This window comes from Mobula birostris, chromosome 6 (assembly GCF_030028105.1).
Source record: "Mobula birostris isolate sMobBir1 chromosome 6, sMobBir1.hap1, whole genome shotgun sequence".
Lineage (NCBI taxonomy): Eukaryota > Metazoa > Chordata > Chondrichthyes > Myliobatiformes > Myliobatidae > Mobula > Mobula birostris.
The window spans coordinates 76,434,392-76,450,845 of record NC_092375.1 but is presented as its reverse complement, the minus strand read 5'-3'; the positions used below and the strand labels follow the sequence as shown (position 1 = coordinate 76,450,845).

Below are 16,454 nucleotides of genomic sequence, written 5' to 3'. Positions count from 1 at the left end.
GCCTGAAGCTGGCATTCAATGTGCAAATAAGACTCTACTACCTGTCTGATTTTTCTAACCCACTGCAAGACTGTAAAGCAAGTCGCCCCCAAGGCTTTGGATTATGCTGCTCAACAAATGACTGGAAAATGAATGCTCCTGACTTTCGAAACTTCCGTTATTGGAGGTGTGAAATTTCAACGTCAAACTCCTAATGAAAATCCAAGCTGGGTATACCTGTTAATGGCCAAAGGGATTTTGAATGCCTGCTCTTAGCAGTAGAAAACATATTTAACACTACATGTTCATGATTCTTCACACATAAAGCTAAACATACTTGACACTGCCCTGAGTGGAAACTGCCATCTCCAAGATATTTTCATAGCTCATAGAAAATGGTTCAAAACCATCCTTGAGAAATGAAATATCTAATGAAAGAAAGCAAACTAAAACAACATTCTCTTTTAACTTTCTTAATCAGTTCATTTCATTTATATTCATTTACAGGATGCAAGAATTAGTGGCAAAGATTTTACCTATTACACTAGTTATTTATTTATTGACATATAGTGTGGAGTAGGCCTTTCTGGCCCTTTAAGCCACACTGCCCAGCAATATCCAGATTTAACTCTAACCTAGTCACAGGATAATTTATAATGACCAGTTAGCTTACCAACTGGTACACTTTTGGACTGTGGGAGGAAACCGGAGCACCCAGGGAAACCCACGTGGTCTCGGGGAGAACATACAAACTCCTTACAGGCAGTGGTGGGTATTGAACCTGGGTCGCTGGTACTGTAAAGTATTGTGCTAACCACTATGCTGGCATGTCATCCCAAGAGCAGATTTAGCTCTCATGCTGGGAATTGAACTCAGATATCCAGTTATTTCCAGACTTTTGTACATTGGTCCATAACTCGACTTGTTTGTGTCTACATCAATAAATAATTATGAACTCTATTCTGAAATTGCACTTACAACTTTATCAAAGGATCAGCACAGAGGTGCCATATTGTGCCAGAGACCCAGATTATGTCTTTGTAGAGTTTGCACTTCCTCCCTGTGACTTTGTATGTTCCTCTCAGATGTCCCAGTTTCCTCCCATGTCCCAAAGTTTGGTCAGTTAATTGGCCACTGTAATTTTCCTCTTGTGAGTTGATGTGTAGTAGAATCTGAGAGAAGCTGTTGAGATTGTGGGGAGAAATAAATGGGAATTAATGTTGTACTGGTGTAAACACGTGGTTGATGGTCAGCAGAGGTCCAACTGGCCCGACTCTCAGTTATGACACTATGAAACGGGTATTGACTGAAGATCATGAGATCGGTATTCTGTGCCTACAATAACCTTGCTGGTTAATAAATTTATAGACTGTCAAACAAAAGTGGGCTGTACAAGTCCACGTTGCTTTCTCTGCCCTCCTGTTAATAATGGATGTCATATCTTACATTGCCAGTTTTGATCTTATTCCTTAAAATTTGTTTTTAATCAACTGATTCTGTATTATCAATGCCCTGACACAATGTACATAAATTCAAATTAGCTAGTCAAGTTCAGATTCTAAGATAATATCCCATTGTTATGAGCTCCCAAGAGTCTCCCGCTAGATAGTAGTGTGCTTTTATCTACACTCAATTATCTTCAAACTATCTAATCAATTCACTTCTTGGTGTCCACAATTTCATAATAATGTAACCAATTTCTATGGTTTATCATAAGAAAGTTATTTCAGATTGAAGAAACTTTTCCAAAATTAATATAACTTTTCTACCGTGATATTACACTAAGTACTTCAAATGATATTAGGCAAATCTGTGAAATAATATTTTTCTGTCCTATTCCATGTAGTTTGCATGGGTTTTATGATCATTCCTTACATCTGCATGCAAATTTTTGGTGACTATGCACCAGGTTTTAATTTAATAGGCTGACTAAGAAATTGACTACTTTGGAAATGATATTGGTAGCTACTACTGGCCTTTGGGTAACCAATCAAATATTTGCCCACACTGAAGTGAATTGGAACAACAATAGATTATAGTCTAATTGCAAATGATGATTCTGTTTGTTGTTATAATTAGGATTTATCAGTTGCCTTGACTGTGGAGACTGAGGAATCACTGGAACACACCATGACCACTCTTTTTAATATGGATATACTGTAGCTCATTGATTTCCTGGTTATCACAGACATCCCTTTTAGTTGTTAATATTTTGTTTTCTACCCAAAGATCCATTGCATTAAGGGGCATTTTAATTTCATTATCACAATTTATTTCCTGGAGCTGAAATAATTGGTACCTTTTAAAACCAACTGCTAAATTAAAAACCCACAAAAACTTATTAAATGCTAAAACGGTCATTTGAAACCTGACTGTACAGGTAGACCCATTGTCTCTGCCTGTTCCTGCCCCACTAAGTTTGTGTTCTCATATCTCAACTCCATTCTATCTATCCCCTTTGGTTTAGTCCCTTCCCACCTACATCTGCAACACTTCTGATGCTCTCAAGTTGCTCACTAACTTCCAATACCCTGGCCATAACTGCCTCATTTTCATCATGATGTCTAGTCCCTATACACTTCTATCTCCCATCAATACATTAAATCTCTCTGCTTCTTTCTTAGAAGAGCCAACCAATTCTCCTCCACAATCACCCTCCTCCGTCTGGCAGAACTGGTCCTCATCCTTAACAATTTTTCCTTTGACTCCTCCCAATTCCTCCAGACTCAAGGGGTAGCCATGCACACCTGCATGGGCCCTAGCTATGCCTGCTACGTAGAACAGCCATGCACCAAGCCTTCCCCAGTAATTTCCTTTCTTGTATCATTGATGCTGCCCTCACCTACATGTCCTCCATTTCCTAAAATTCCACGCTCACCCATCTTCCAACTGCCTTAACAGTGATAGAGCTCCTCACGTCATTACCTGTCACTCCATGAGCCTCCGCATCCAACACACCATTTTTCACAACTTCCACCATCTTCAAAGGGATTCTACCACCAAACATATTTTTACCTCCCTCTCTCTCTCTGCTTTCCACAGGGATCACTCCCTCAGTGATTCCCTTGTCCATTCATCCCTCCTCCACTTAGCACTTATCCCTGCAAGCAATCAAAGTGCTACACCTGCCCAATCACCTCCTCGCTCACCTCCATTCAGGGCACCAAACAGTTCTTCCAGGTGAGGCAACACGTCACCTGCGAATCTGCTGGGGTCGTCTATTGGGTCCGGTGCTCCCGATGTGGCCTCCTCCACATTGGTGAGACTCGCTGTAAACTAGGGGACCTCTTCACTGAGCACCTCCACTCCATCCGCCAAAAGTGGAAAATTGCAGTGGAGAAACATTTTAATTTTGATTCTCATTCCTGTTCCAACATGTCGGTCCATGGTGTCCTCTGTGCCAAGAAGAGGCCATCCTCAGAGTGGAGAAGCAATATATTATATTCCATTTGGGTAGCCTCCAACCTGATGGCATGAATATCGATTTCTCCTTCCAGTTAAAAAAAAAATCCTCCCCTTCCCCTCTTCTTCTATTCTTCACTTTGGCTTCTTATCTCTTCTCAAATGCCTGTCACCTCTCCTTGGGTCCCTTCCTCCTTCCCTTCCTCCTATGGTTCACTCTATCAGATTCCTTCTTCTCCACCCTTTTTACGCTTCCTACTCACCTGGCTTCACCTATCATCTTCTAGTTAGCCTCCTTCCCCTCCCCCCAACTTTCTATTCTGGCACCTTCCCCCTTCTTTTCCAGTACTGAAGAAGGTTCTCAGCCTGAAACATCGACTGTTTATTCAGTTTTATAGATGCTGTCTGACTTGCTGAGTTCCTCCAGCATTTTGTGTGTGCTGCTTTGAACATTCTTGTATTTCCCTGATGCCTTCAAAAAACTGACTGGTCAGGTCTGTGATGAGGCAGCAGTTAGAGCCTCCTGACTGGTCTTTTCTCCACTTAGGATCTTATAATTCTCCCTGGGCGTCCATTTTAACAGGCAGGAAAATCAGGAGTTGGCAAAAACAGAATATAAACAAATACAACAATTCATCGTGGTTTAATAGGGAAACTTCACTTACTATTTGTAATTAATAAGAAATTAAGTATCTTTGTATATTCAGGAAAATTTAACAGTATCATAGCAGAAAAAATGTAAATACTGCTGCATGCATAACATTGTTATTTGATAAATGGTGTAATGAAACCTGTCCTGTGTAAACATGCAAAGTGCAAAATATGCTTTAGCAAGTAATGAAGTAAGAAATTTGTTCTGCCTTTCCACTCTATTTGGTGAATTGGATTATGTTATCTATAAAAAAATGAGAATTTACAGAAAAGGAACACAATTACTGATTCATCTTGGACAGATGATGGTTTGAATCTTTAGAAGTTATTCCAGCAAAGGAGAGATGAAAGACAGGTTCCCAACTCACTCCCCAACCATTTTAATCTATCAAGCAAAGTCAAAACCAACCCTAGAGAATCACATGGCACAAATGAAGCAACGTGGTCCATTACCGCTATATCAGGTTTTGAAAGAGCTATCCAATTAGTCCTATTCTCCTTTATTTGTTTGTTTGTTTGTTTATTTATTTATTGAGATACAGTGTGGAGAAGATCCTTCTGGCCCTTCGAACTGCATCACCCAGTAATCCCCCAATTCAATCCTAGCCTAATCAAGGGACAATTTATAACGAGCAATTAACCTACCAACCGATAGGTCTTTGGACTGTGGGAGCAAACTGGAGCACCCAGAGGAAACCCACGCAGTCACAGCGAGACACTTAACTCCTAACAGGCAGCAGTGGCAATTGACCCAGTTCGCCTGTACAGTATTGTGCTAACCACTATGCTACTGTACTGCCTTGAACTTCCAGTATTTCACTTTCTACATACTACTCAATTCCTTTTTAAATATATTGATTGATAAAACAACAAAACTATTCTTATTTTTACAGTAATGCTTCATGAGTATGTAGGATATAATCGCTAAATGACAATTACTTTATTTTCTATTAACTCTCTGCTATTCCACTGTAGAATCTTTTATTAAAGTCATCAATTCAGGATGAGGTAGTGAATTAAATTAGACATTGGCTTTGTGGCAGAAGCCAGAGAGTGGTGCTAGGTGGTTGCCTCTCTGACTGGAGGTCTGTGACTAGTGGTGTGCCACAGGGACTGGTGCTGCGTCCATTGTTATTTGACATCTGTATCAATGATCTGGATGATAACATGGTTAACTGAATCAGCAAGTTTCTGGATGGCACCAAAATTGGGGGTGAAATGGACAGTAAGAAAGGCTACCATAGCTTGCAGAGGGATCTGCATCAGCTGGAAAATGGGCTAGAAAATGGCAGATGGAATTTAAGGCAGGCAAGTGTGAGGTTTTGCACTTCAATGGGACCAACCAGAAGTAGGTCTTACACAACGAACGGTAGGGTACTGAGGAGTGTGGTAGAACAAAGGGATCTGGGAATACAGATCCATAATTCTTTGAAAGTGGCATCACAGGTAGATGGGGTCCTAAAGAAAGCTTTTGGCACATTGGCCTTCATAAATCAAAATACTGAGTACAGGAGATGGGATGTTATGTTGAAGTTGTATAAGATGGTGGCGAAGCCTAATTTGGAGTATTGTGTATAGTTTTGGTCACCTACCTACAGGAAAGATGTAAACAGGTTGAAAGAATGCAGGACCTGAGTTATAAGGAAAGATTGAATAGGTTAGGAAAGTATTCTTTAGAATGTAGAAGATTGAGGGGAGATTTGATAGAAGTATACAAAATTAAGAGTGGTATGGATAGGGTAAATGCAAGCAAGCTTTTCCCACTGAGGTTGGGTAGGACTACAATTAGAGGTCATGAGTTCTGGCTGAAAGGTGAAAAGGGGAATCTGAGGAGAAAGTTCTTCACTCAGAGGGTGGTGAGAGTGTGGAATGAGCTGCCAGCACAAATGGTGCATGCAAGCTTGATTTCAACATTTAAGAGAAGTTTGGATCGGTACATGGATAGTAGGGGTATGGAGGGCTATGGGCCTTGTGCAGGTCATTGGGAGTAAGCAGTTTAAATTGTTTCGGTATGGACTAGATGGTACAAAGGGTCTGTTTTTGTGCTGTACTTCTCTATGACCCTTTTAGCTATATCAACTACATGGGACTTCATGTGGGCAAATTGATTTGCTGAACATAATTACTTTTGCTGATTATTGTTTTCTTGCCATTTCTAAGCCTCTGACCTTCCATTTATTATTATTCTTCCTTGCTTTAGAACTTTCTAAATCATTTATTAATTGAAGCTAAATGTAACCCTTTTTCACAAGAGGCAAAATAAACTGCGGACTTTGATTTATTTAATTAACTTCTTCATGATTGGTAAGTGTACAGAAAAACAGGAATAAGTTATTGTATTTAGTTTTTTAATAAAAGACAGTTAATTACCTGTCAAGAGTCCAGGATAAATAATATTAAAATATTATAACTAATTATAGGGTCTCGGAGACTGCAAAGACGAATGTTCATCACAGAGATAGATATATCAATGATAGGAGTGCAAAGCAGCCAAATGAGGTTGAATGTAAATAACTATGCGGTCAATGAACTTGAGGGAAATGATGGAGAACTGAAATACAGTACACTGCAAATAGCAAAATTCTTCATGAAGCAAAGGAATAGGAAGAGTTAAGGATACAGATACAAGTACAGTACAATAAAATAAAAATAATTTAAAGCAGGATTACAAGGAGCAATTGGAAGATTGCATTGATCGCAATAGGTTTAAAATTGGAAGACTCAACTGAAAGAGGGAGAATTAAATCCAAAAGATGGCATGAATATCGATCTATCCTTCCAATAAACAAATCCCACCCCCCTCCCAGTCTTCTTCTATTCCCCTCTCTGACCTTTTACCTCTTCTCACTTGCCTGTTTCTTTCCCCTGGATTCCCTCCTCCTTCCTTTTCTCCTATGGTCCACTCTCCTCTGCTATCAGATTCCTTCTTCTCCAGCCCTTGAACTTTCCCACCCACCTGTCTTCACCTATCACATTCCGGCATCTTTCCCCTCCTCCGCCACTTCATTCTAACATATTTCCCCCTCTTTCTCAGTCCTGAAGAAGTGTCTCGGCCCAAAACATCAACTATGAATTCATTTCCATAGATGCTGCCTGTCCTGTTGAGTTCCTCCAGCATATTGTACAAGTCAGAAAACTGTAAACTTAAAGTTTTGATAAACTGTTGTATAGGACTGTGAAATGAAGTGGACTGTGAAATGAAGTATGATAGGTGGATGGGGTCTGATTCGGCTTATAGAAAAATTGTTGTTCACTATGAGATTTAGTTGGATGAAGTAAAGCACAAGTGGGCCATGTTTTCACATGCCTGTCAGGACTATTCACTTTTTCAGGAACAATATAGAGCCAGCAATGTAGTTCCAACTGCAGGAACGCCTCTCACTGTTCTTTTCCAACCTCACCTTTAATGCTAAGATCAAGGAACTGGGTCCTCTTTCTCAGTATCAGTGAGATCATCCAGTCAGGTTCCTCCGCTGATAGCAGATTCTTTACCAGCCATCTAAAGATCTTCATCCCAGCCTTGTGACCACAGATTCACAACTTTTTGCAGTTGTTTTCTCATTTCTTGTTACATCCACCCCAACAACCATCTTGCCAATGAGACCACACTCACTGTTCCCCTAAGGTTATTCTCACTAAACCTGACCACCAAATCTCCCTTCCTGTGCTCATTCCATCCCAGTCAAGATGTCTTATATTATTCTCCTGTAGCAGGTGCTCTCTTCCTCTCTCTCACATGGATGATTAATACCATTTCTTCTCAGAAGCCCCAACCACTGCTCCACTTCAATTGTTTTTGAATATGCTGCAGTTTTTCAATTTCACACTGGTTCCCACTCCCACCACAGTATTGAAATCATGTACTTGGGGCAAAGGTGGCTGCCTAGAAACCAGGTCATATTTTGCAGATGCTGAAAATCTTGAGTAACACACACACAATGCTGGAGCAACTCAGCAAGTCAGGTAACATCTGTGGAGGGGAATAGACAGTTGATCTTTTGTGCCGAGATTCTTTGTATGGTTTGTTTGGTATTGGTATCTTAATTTAAAGAAGTATTTCAAACAGTTCAGAGGAGGTTTGATAGCTCAATGCATGGAAAAGGCAGGTTGTTTCGTGAGGAAAGCCTGGGCTATTAGCTAATGGAATTTAGTAGAGAGAGCTGTATGAAGAAACATTAAAAAGAAATCAGAGATTTTTTGTGAGCCTCACAAGTCCCTCAATTTTACTTTCTAGTCCATTGTGCATCTTGCCTCAATAGTCGGCACTCTCATCTGTAAGGCAGAAAGTTCACCTTCCATTCAAGAACCTTGAGGAATATATTTTAGACTGAGGTTTCCTGAATTGCGGGAGATGCAATCTTTGAGATGTGACATCACAACAAGTTTTAGTTGTTTTAGCTTTTTTTGCAATTTTAGACAGTTTAAGAAGAGCTTAAAAATTTGAATAGTCTTTAACAGTTTCAATTGTTTTTAGATGCTTCTGCATGTTAGAAATATTGATGGTCATCTAAGCTAAAGATATTGACTGAGTCAGCTGGCAAAGATTTGTCAGCTGTCGGTGGTGTTTCTCCTCATTAATGTGTTGCTATTTACTTTTCTGAGGGCCCAGGTTGATAACCAGTTCTTGTCATAATGACTGCAGCTGGCTGTCCTCAAGATGTTTCCTCCTGGGAGACAGCACATGTCAAGATTGATTATTCCTCATTAGTCAGTGTGCTGGTCACAGGTTCTGGGCCATTACAGCATGCAATTACGAAAGTTCTATTGCTCTGATTTTGGTAAACTATTCCCATTCCTCTGCCTTCCCACATTGCCCTTCAATTTTACTTTCCTAAATTATTTATCCATTTAATGTCTCAACGTTATTATTTATTCTCCTCGTAGCACTCCAACTCATTCCAACACACCATCAAAGGAAATTTCTTCTTTTTTTAAAAAATCTTTGTCTTCTACCTTTAATCCCTGTACCTTGGCTACTGATCCACTACCAGTGGAAACAGATTTTCCCTATTTAAAATTATTCTAGTGTTCTTGGTAGGGATTAATTACACCATACGGTTGCCTCTGCAGGCAAGTTTGTCATCAGAAGCTGGCATATTGTATGAAACAGTTAAACCACCAAACATTCTGGTCACCATTACTGCGGTAATCGGGCAAGTTTAAATCTCTCACTTATCAGGGAAATGTCATAAACTGTGTTTTTTTAATTTATTAAAAACATGAGAAGGTGAAGCTTTCAGCCACTATTATTTAAACTGAGTTTTAAAATAAATATTTATCTATGCATATAACAAGAAGAATGTCTCAAATTTGTTGTTCTGTGACAATACACAATAGCTGTTGGAAAGCCTGTTGAGAACTAGCCCATCAGGAAATGGCATGCAGCAGGTAAAAGCACCATGAAAAAAATAACACCAATAAACCAGCGTTTGACTGCCATCAAGTTCAAAATTGCAGCCCCTTTGCATGATACTTTCAATGAATGATTTGTTTAAGTGCTGTCGAAAGCAGTTTACACACATCTGTTACAGAGCTAGCATCCGTGCACAGACATCCATTGAGCGCCATCTTGTAACTTAAGTGTCAAGGCAGAGTTTCTCAGGTACCACATGTCCCATTGACCATTTTGTGCCATTTGTAGAAGTTTACTGTTGCAAAACACTGGCAGCTAAAGAAAACAAGTTTGCCTTTACTATGAAGGGATGTTCAATTAACATCTAAGGACATGAAAACTATTATAGTTACCTGTCCTATAAATTCATAAATAACACAACCATCCACATCCTGTGAAGTAACTAACATTTCTGCTATATGTTGGTGAAACTTCTCATTTTTCTCTGTACAAGCACTTTGGGTTGTGTTCCCTCCCCCACCATAGCCCCCCTTCCCCAAACACCACAATTTAAACACTTGGAAAACAATGGGTAATGGTTTGAAACATGGACTTTACAGAGAGAGCACTTTTACCTATATACTCTGAGAGCTAAGAATTGATAAATCACTGTTCCTTAAGGGTGTTTGGCAACAAAAATAAAAGCAGAGATCTAATCTTTAATCCACATGCTGAATTTGCAAATGGCATACTCAAACCTCTTCCTGCCATGTCTCTTCCTATTCCTCCCTGCAGCTGATTAAGGGCAGAGATAAATAAGCAGCATCTCTTGTTTGTGCCAGTACCACACCATCTGAGAGAACATGAAAAATTGGTTGTTTGGTCCATCTAGGATTTCAAAGTCACTAAGTTTATTATGTGAAAGTTTAACTTTGTTAACTACTACATTCCTGCTTTGTTATTCTATATTGAGATGGTAGAAATCACAACACAGTCAGGCTCCAATTTACTACCTTTAAAGTAGTTAGCACAGGGAAATGCTTTTAACAATTGGAAGATAAGTATTCTGCCTGTTGCAAGGTAGCCAGGGGCTGTATATTAATAACAGTTAGGATCCGCTGACCAAAGGGAAATGGAATTATTTGTGTGCTCTGAATTTAACAGGACCAGTAGTAGTGCAGCTGGCCAAGCTGCTCTCTCACATCTCTAGCAAGTTGGGAAGACAGGGAAAGCGCTTACACATTCTCCCAGTGGATATGCCACAGGTTGCCTCCCATGTCTTTCAGATATGCGGGTCAGAAAGCTAATTAGCTACCAGTCTGGGCATTTAGCATGAAAATCAGAGAAGCTGGTAATGGTAATGTGAGAACAAAAGATTACAGTGAATTAAGTGGATGAATAAAATGTGATTGTTCTGAGATTTGGCACAGACTCAAGGGGCTGACAGCCTCCATCCACCTCATACGAGATTTCTTGGCAGGGCAGAAGTAACAGAGGGGCAGGGACACGAGAATTTAAAAGTGTCTACAGAGTGAGAGGCACTTGCTGGGAATGATACTCTACTAATGGCTGGTTGTTCAGGTGCAGCTGATACAGTGAATGCCTGAAAGGGTTATGTTCAGAGTTTGGATAGCTCTATCAGATTTTAAGACAAAGGGAGCATAAAGAGGGTTCTACCAAAGAGACCTTTGGAAACAATAGAAAAGACCTCACCAGCTCTGCCAGGAGAGAGGCGCTGGAGCCAAAGCGCTGCACCGGGGTCAGTGTGGCATGGCGTTCAGGCTGGAGTCAGTGCTGCCCCTCCCAGTGTTTGCTTGGCAGAAGACAAGCTGTACTGTCGTTTTCTGTATATTTCTGCGGCATTCATGGCTCGGGTCTGGACTTCACTTTTGCGTGGCTGTAGCTTACTGATACCTTTAGTTGCTTGCTATCTTGTATGTGCTATGTGTGCTTTGTGCTGTGTATGACTGTTAGTACTGCATTTTGTACCTTGGCCCCAGAATAATGCTGTCTCATTTGGCTGTATTCATGGGTATTCATGTATGGTTGAATGACCATTAAACTTGAACTAAATTGAAAGGAGGAAGAAGATACATAATGATAAAAGTTCAGACTGAATGCTCAAGAGATTGGAAAGTGGCAGTAAGGTAATTTTTGTGGTCACCTCTTTGAAATTTTTTTCCAGTTTTGTAATCAGAATGTACATGCTGTCCTGGTCAAAGTGCAGTGTATTGAACAGCATTCTCATATGGCCTACTCATCGATTTTTAATGGATAGATACAAATTGAACTTTGTATTTATTCAGATTTCATCTGAACAATTCCATTATAGCCTCCTCATGATGAATAAGTACATGCAAATAATATCAAAAAGTGATATTATTGATAATATGAATTGATTAGTTTTGAATTTATCCAATAATTTGAAAATGGTGGTGTTGAATTAAGAATTTATTTATACAAATAATTCTTTGTATCAAATTATTGTGTTAATCATTCTCTAACCCAATGCCAAAAGGTAAGTGTGGCTTTGAGATGGAGATGTAGTCATATTGAATTTTTTTTTTCAATTTTGTTGTACTTCACCTTTGGTCATGGGAAGGGTTTGGCCTAAGGCAGGATATTTTCTCTTTAGTTCTCATCTATTATTTCACCATTTAGAATTTCCAAGGGTATACAATGCCATCTTTCTATTATTAGATTGGGGTCAATACAAACCCAGACCTGTAGCCAAATATGGCTTCAAATATCACTACTTCTATTGAACTGAAGCGATGCATTTACATTACTGTAAAGGATGCAATATCTTTGGAAATTATGAAGTTAAGTTCCCAGTAAAAGTTGAAAATAATTTGTTGATAATGTTATGTGATTACCTAACCTTCATGTGGGATATTATTTTTGAACGAACAGAAAGGGATAAACATGGCAGATCTGTTGAATTTACATATATTCCTTAGTCTCAGCAAGTAATCTGGTTTGAAGTGTTAATTATTTGTCTCCCTAGAACTAATTTTCCTTCTGATGTGAACTTTATTTATGAGAGACAAACTCGCAATATTTTTCCGATCATTTCTAGGTTAAATTAAGTCAGTAGTTCCCTTCAAATATATAAATAAATATTTATTCAAAATTAAAAAAGACATAAGAACATAAGAAATAGCAGCAGGAGTACACCATCTGGCCCTTTGAGTCTATTTGAACTCAATAAGATCATGGTTGATCTAAGTGTGGACTCAGATCCAACTACTTGACTTTTCCCCATAACCCTTAATTACTCGACTATGCAAGAACCTGTCTAACTGTAACTTCAATAGGTTTAATGAGGCAGTCTCTACTGCCCCCTTGGACAGAAAATTCCACAAGTTCACTACTTTTTGGGAAAAACATTTCCTACTCATCTCTGTTCTAAATCTTCTTCCCTGAACCTTGAGGCAATATCTCCTAGTTCTAGTCTCACATATCAGTGAAAAAAACTTTCCTGTCTCTATCTCAACTCTTCCTTTCATAATTTTATATGTCTCTATAAGATGTTACAGAGATATATACAATTATGTTAGGTGGGAGTTACGTACAGGTCTCTGAACGATAGCCAGGATATGGACTACAAATTGCAATGGAAGATAGAAAATGCACATTAAATGTGCAACGTTGCAATAGTCATGAGGGTTTTCAATATACGGGTGTTGGATCCCAAGAGAGAGAATTTGTAGAATGCCAATGAGATGGCTTTTTAGAGCTGCTTGTGGTTGAACCTACTAGGGGAAAGGTTATTCTCGATTGGGTGTTGTGTAATGAAGCAGATCTGATTAGGGAGCTTAAGATAAAGGAGCCCTTTGGAGGCAGTAATCATAATATGATAGAATTCACTCTGAAATTTGAGAGGGAGAAGCTAAACGCAGATGTATCCATATTAAAGTGAAGTCAAGGGAATTGCAAAGGCACAAGAGAGGAGGTGACCAAAATTGATTGGGCAGGAACATTAGCAACGATGACAGCAACACAGCAATGTCTGGAGTTTTCTGGGAGAAATTTGGAAGGTGCAGGATAGATTCATCCCAAAGAAAGAGAAGTATTATAAAGGCAGGCTGACACAGCTGTGGCTGACAAGGGAAGTCAAAAACAACATAAAAGCAAAACAGGAGGCATAGAATAGAGCAAACATTAGTGGGAAAGTAGAGAATTGGGAAGTTTTTAAAAACCACCAGAAGGCAACTGAAAAAACCATAAGGAGCAAAAAGGTGAAATATGAAGATAAACTAGCAAACAATATCAAAGAAGATAGCACAGGTTTTTTCAGATATATCAAGAGTGAAAGAGAGGCAAAAGCAGATATCGTACAGTTGGAAAATGATGCTGGAGAGGGGCAAAGAAATCGTAGGCAACCTAAATAAGTATTTTGCATCAGCCTTCACTGTGGAAGACAAAAGCAATATGCTGGAAGAGTGTCAGGGGACAGATGTGAGTGCAATTGCTACTACTACTGAAAAGGTGCTTGGGAAGGGGAAAGATCTGAAGATAGCTATGTCACTTGGACCCGATGAACTGCACCCTAGGGTTCTGAAAGAGGTCATTTAAGACATAATGGAGGCATTAGTAATGATCTTTCAAGAATCACCAGATTCTGGTATGGATCCGGAGGGTTGGAAAATTCCAAATATCACTTCACTCTTCAAGAAGGGAGGGAGGCAGGCAGAAGAAAGGATATTATAGGCCAGTTAGCCTGATCTCTGTGTTTGGGAATATGTTAAAGTCCATTATTAGAGATGAGGTTTCAGGGTACTTGAATGCTAATATAAGACAAAGACAACATGGTTTCCTTAAAGGAAAATCTTGCCTGAAAAATCTGTTGGAATTCTTTGAGGAAATAATAAGTAGGATAAACAGAGCATAATTGATGGATGTTATGTCCTTGGACTTTCAGAAGGACTTTGACAAGGTGCCACATATGAGGCTGATTAACAAGTTAAGAACTCATGATTACAGGAAAGATACTAACATGGAAAGAGAATGTGATTGGCATAAGAAAGAGTGGGAATAAAGGAAGCCTTTTCTGGTAGGCTGCCACTGAATAGTGACACGTGTTGGGAACACTTCTTTTTACATTATATGTCAATGGTTTTTATGATGAAATAGAAGGCTTTGTGGCCACGTTTGCAGATGGTATGAAGATAGGTGGAGGGGCAGGTAGTGTTGAGGAACCAGGGAGTCTGCTGAAGGACTGAAGTAGATTAAGAGAATGGGCAAAGGAGTAGAAGATGGAACTTAGTGTCTGGAATTAAATGGTCATACACTTTGGTAGAAGGAACAAAAGCGTAGCCTATTTTCAAAATGGGCTGAAAATTCAAAAATCCGAGGTGCAAAGTGCCTTTGGAGTCCTCATGCAGAATTCCCTGAAGGTTAACCTGCAGGCTGAGTCAATGGTGAGGAAGGCAAATGTAATGTTAGCGATCATTTTGCGAGGACTAGAATATAAAAGAAAGGATATAATGCTGAGTCTTTATAAAGCACTGGGGAGACCTCACTTCAAGCATTGTGAGCAGTTTTGGGGCTGCTTAAATAAGAAGTGATGTGCATTGGAAAGGTTTCAGAGGAGGTCCACGAGAATGATTCCAGGAAAGACTGGGTTATTGTATAAGGTGTGTTTGATGGGTCTGTACTCACTGGAATTTAGGTGAATGGTGGGGGTGGGGTGGTGTGGTTCTCATAGAAACCAATCAGATGTTGAAAGGCCTAGATAGGGTGGACGTGAAGAGAATATTTCCTATAATGGGGGAGTCTAGGGCCAGCATCAGAATAGAGAGGTTCATTTAGAATGGAGGTGAGGAGGAATTTCTTTAGTCTGAGGGTGGTGAAAGTGTGGAATTCATTGCACACCGGCAGCTATGGAGGCTAGGTCATTGGGTGTACTTAATGCGGAGAATGGTAAGTTCTTGATTTGTCAGCATGTGAAAGACGGGCAGAAGGCAGGAGAATTGGGTTGAGAGGGTAAATAGACCAGCCATGATGAAATGATGGAGCAGACTTGATGGGCCAAATAGCCTAATTCTGCTCCTGTCTCTTATGGTCTAAGAATCCACCCTCCCCCCGCCCCCTCCGGCCCCCATGTTTCTGAATCCCAGTGTCTACAGTTCTAATTTAAAATCAATGCAATATGAAGACAAATAAGCTCATTCAAAAACACAAAATAATCTGCAGATGCTGGGGGTCAAAGCAAATAACAGATGGCGGCGGAGCATCCCTGTAAGCTCAAGTGCTACACCTGTCCATACACCTCCTCTCTTGCCACCATTCAGGGCCTGATCGTTTCCACGGATGCTTCCCAACCTGCTGAGTTCCTCCAGCATGTTGTGAATAAGCTCATTCAGTGTTTACACATAAACATTGGACGACTGAGATATGCTTCTGTAAGAAAATGCTCAATAACTATGACTAATAATTTTGGGAGGTAGTACTTTACTTAATCTTGGAACATTAATATCAGTGGCAGGACAGGCATTTACTAGTCATTCAAAGCTGCCCTTGTTTAGGGGGATCAGATTTTTTTTTTGTACCATTGCAGTGTACAAAAGCCCAATAGCTATGTCATGGAGCGAGGCTCTCTCTCTTTTAAAACTTAATCTTCTTAAATCCTAAATTTGCATTGTAGATTAATATATATGTATGCCTAATATGTTACCATAGAATTCCTTGGCCTGTTATTTTATCAGAGGTGTTAATCTATTGAAAATAGATTGCTGAACATCTTCGTTAAAATATGGCACAAAGGAAATTAATTAGCGAAATTATGTTGTTGTAAGGATTAGTGTGCATTTTAATGTTCATGCATTAATCTTCAAAGGGCACAATTTCAAGGCTTCTAGAAGTGCCTCCACATTTACAACATTGACCCAAACCATCCTGAAATCTTACGGTGAAGTAAGTACATGGTGCTATTTACTCATGCAATCTAGAAAACCAGGGAATGTGTGAGCAATGCTTGTTTTCATTCTATGACTGAATCTCCATAATTTATTACTCAAATTTGCAAAACCTTAAAAACCAGTTCCTGGCTATAAAGACCAAATTGAGAGAGTTTCTTGTACATATA

General features: G+C 39.6%; 1 protein-coding gene across 2 annotated transcripts in view; it reads right to left on the bottom strand.

Annotated features, from left to right (window-relative positions):
• The window catches only part of glra2 (glycine receptor, alpha 2), a 185,970-nt gene that overhangs the window by 112,164 nt on the left and 57,352 nt on the right, over positions 1–16,454 (bottom strand). The window lies entirely within an intron of this gene.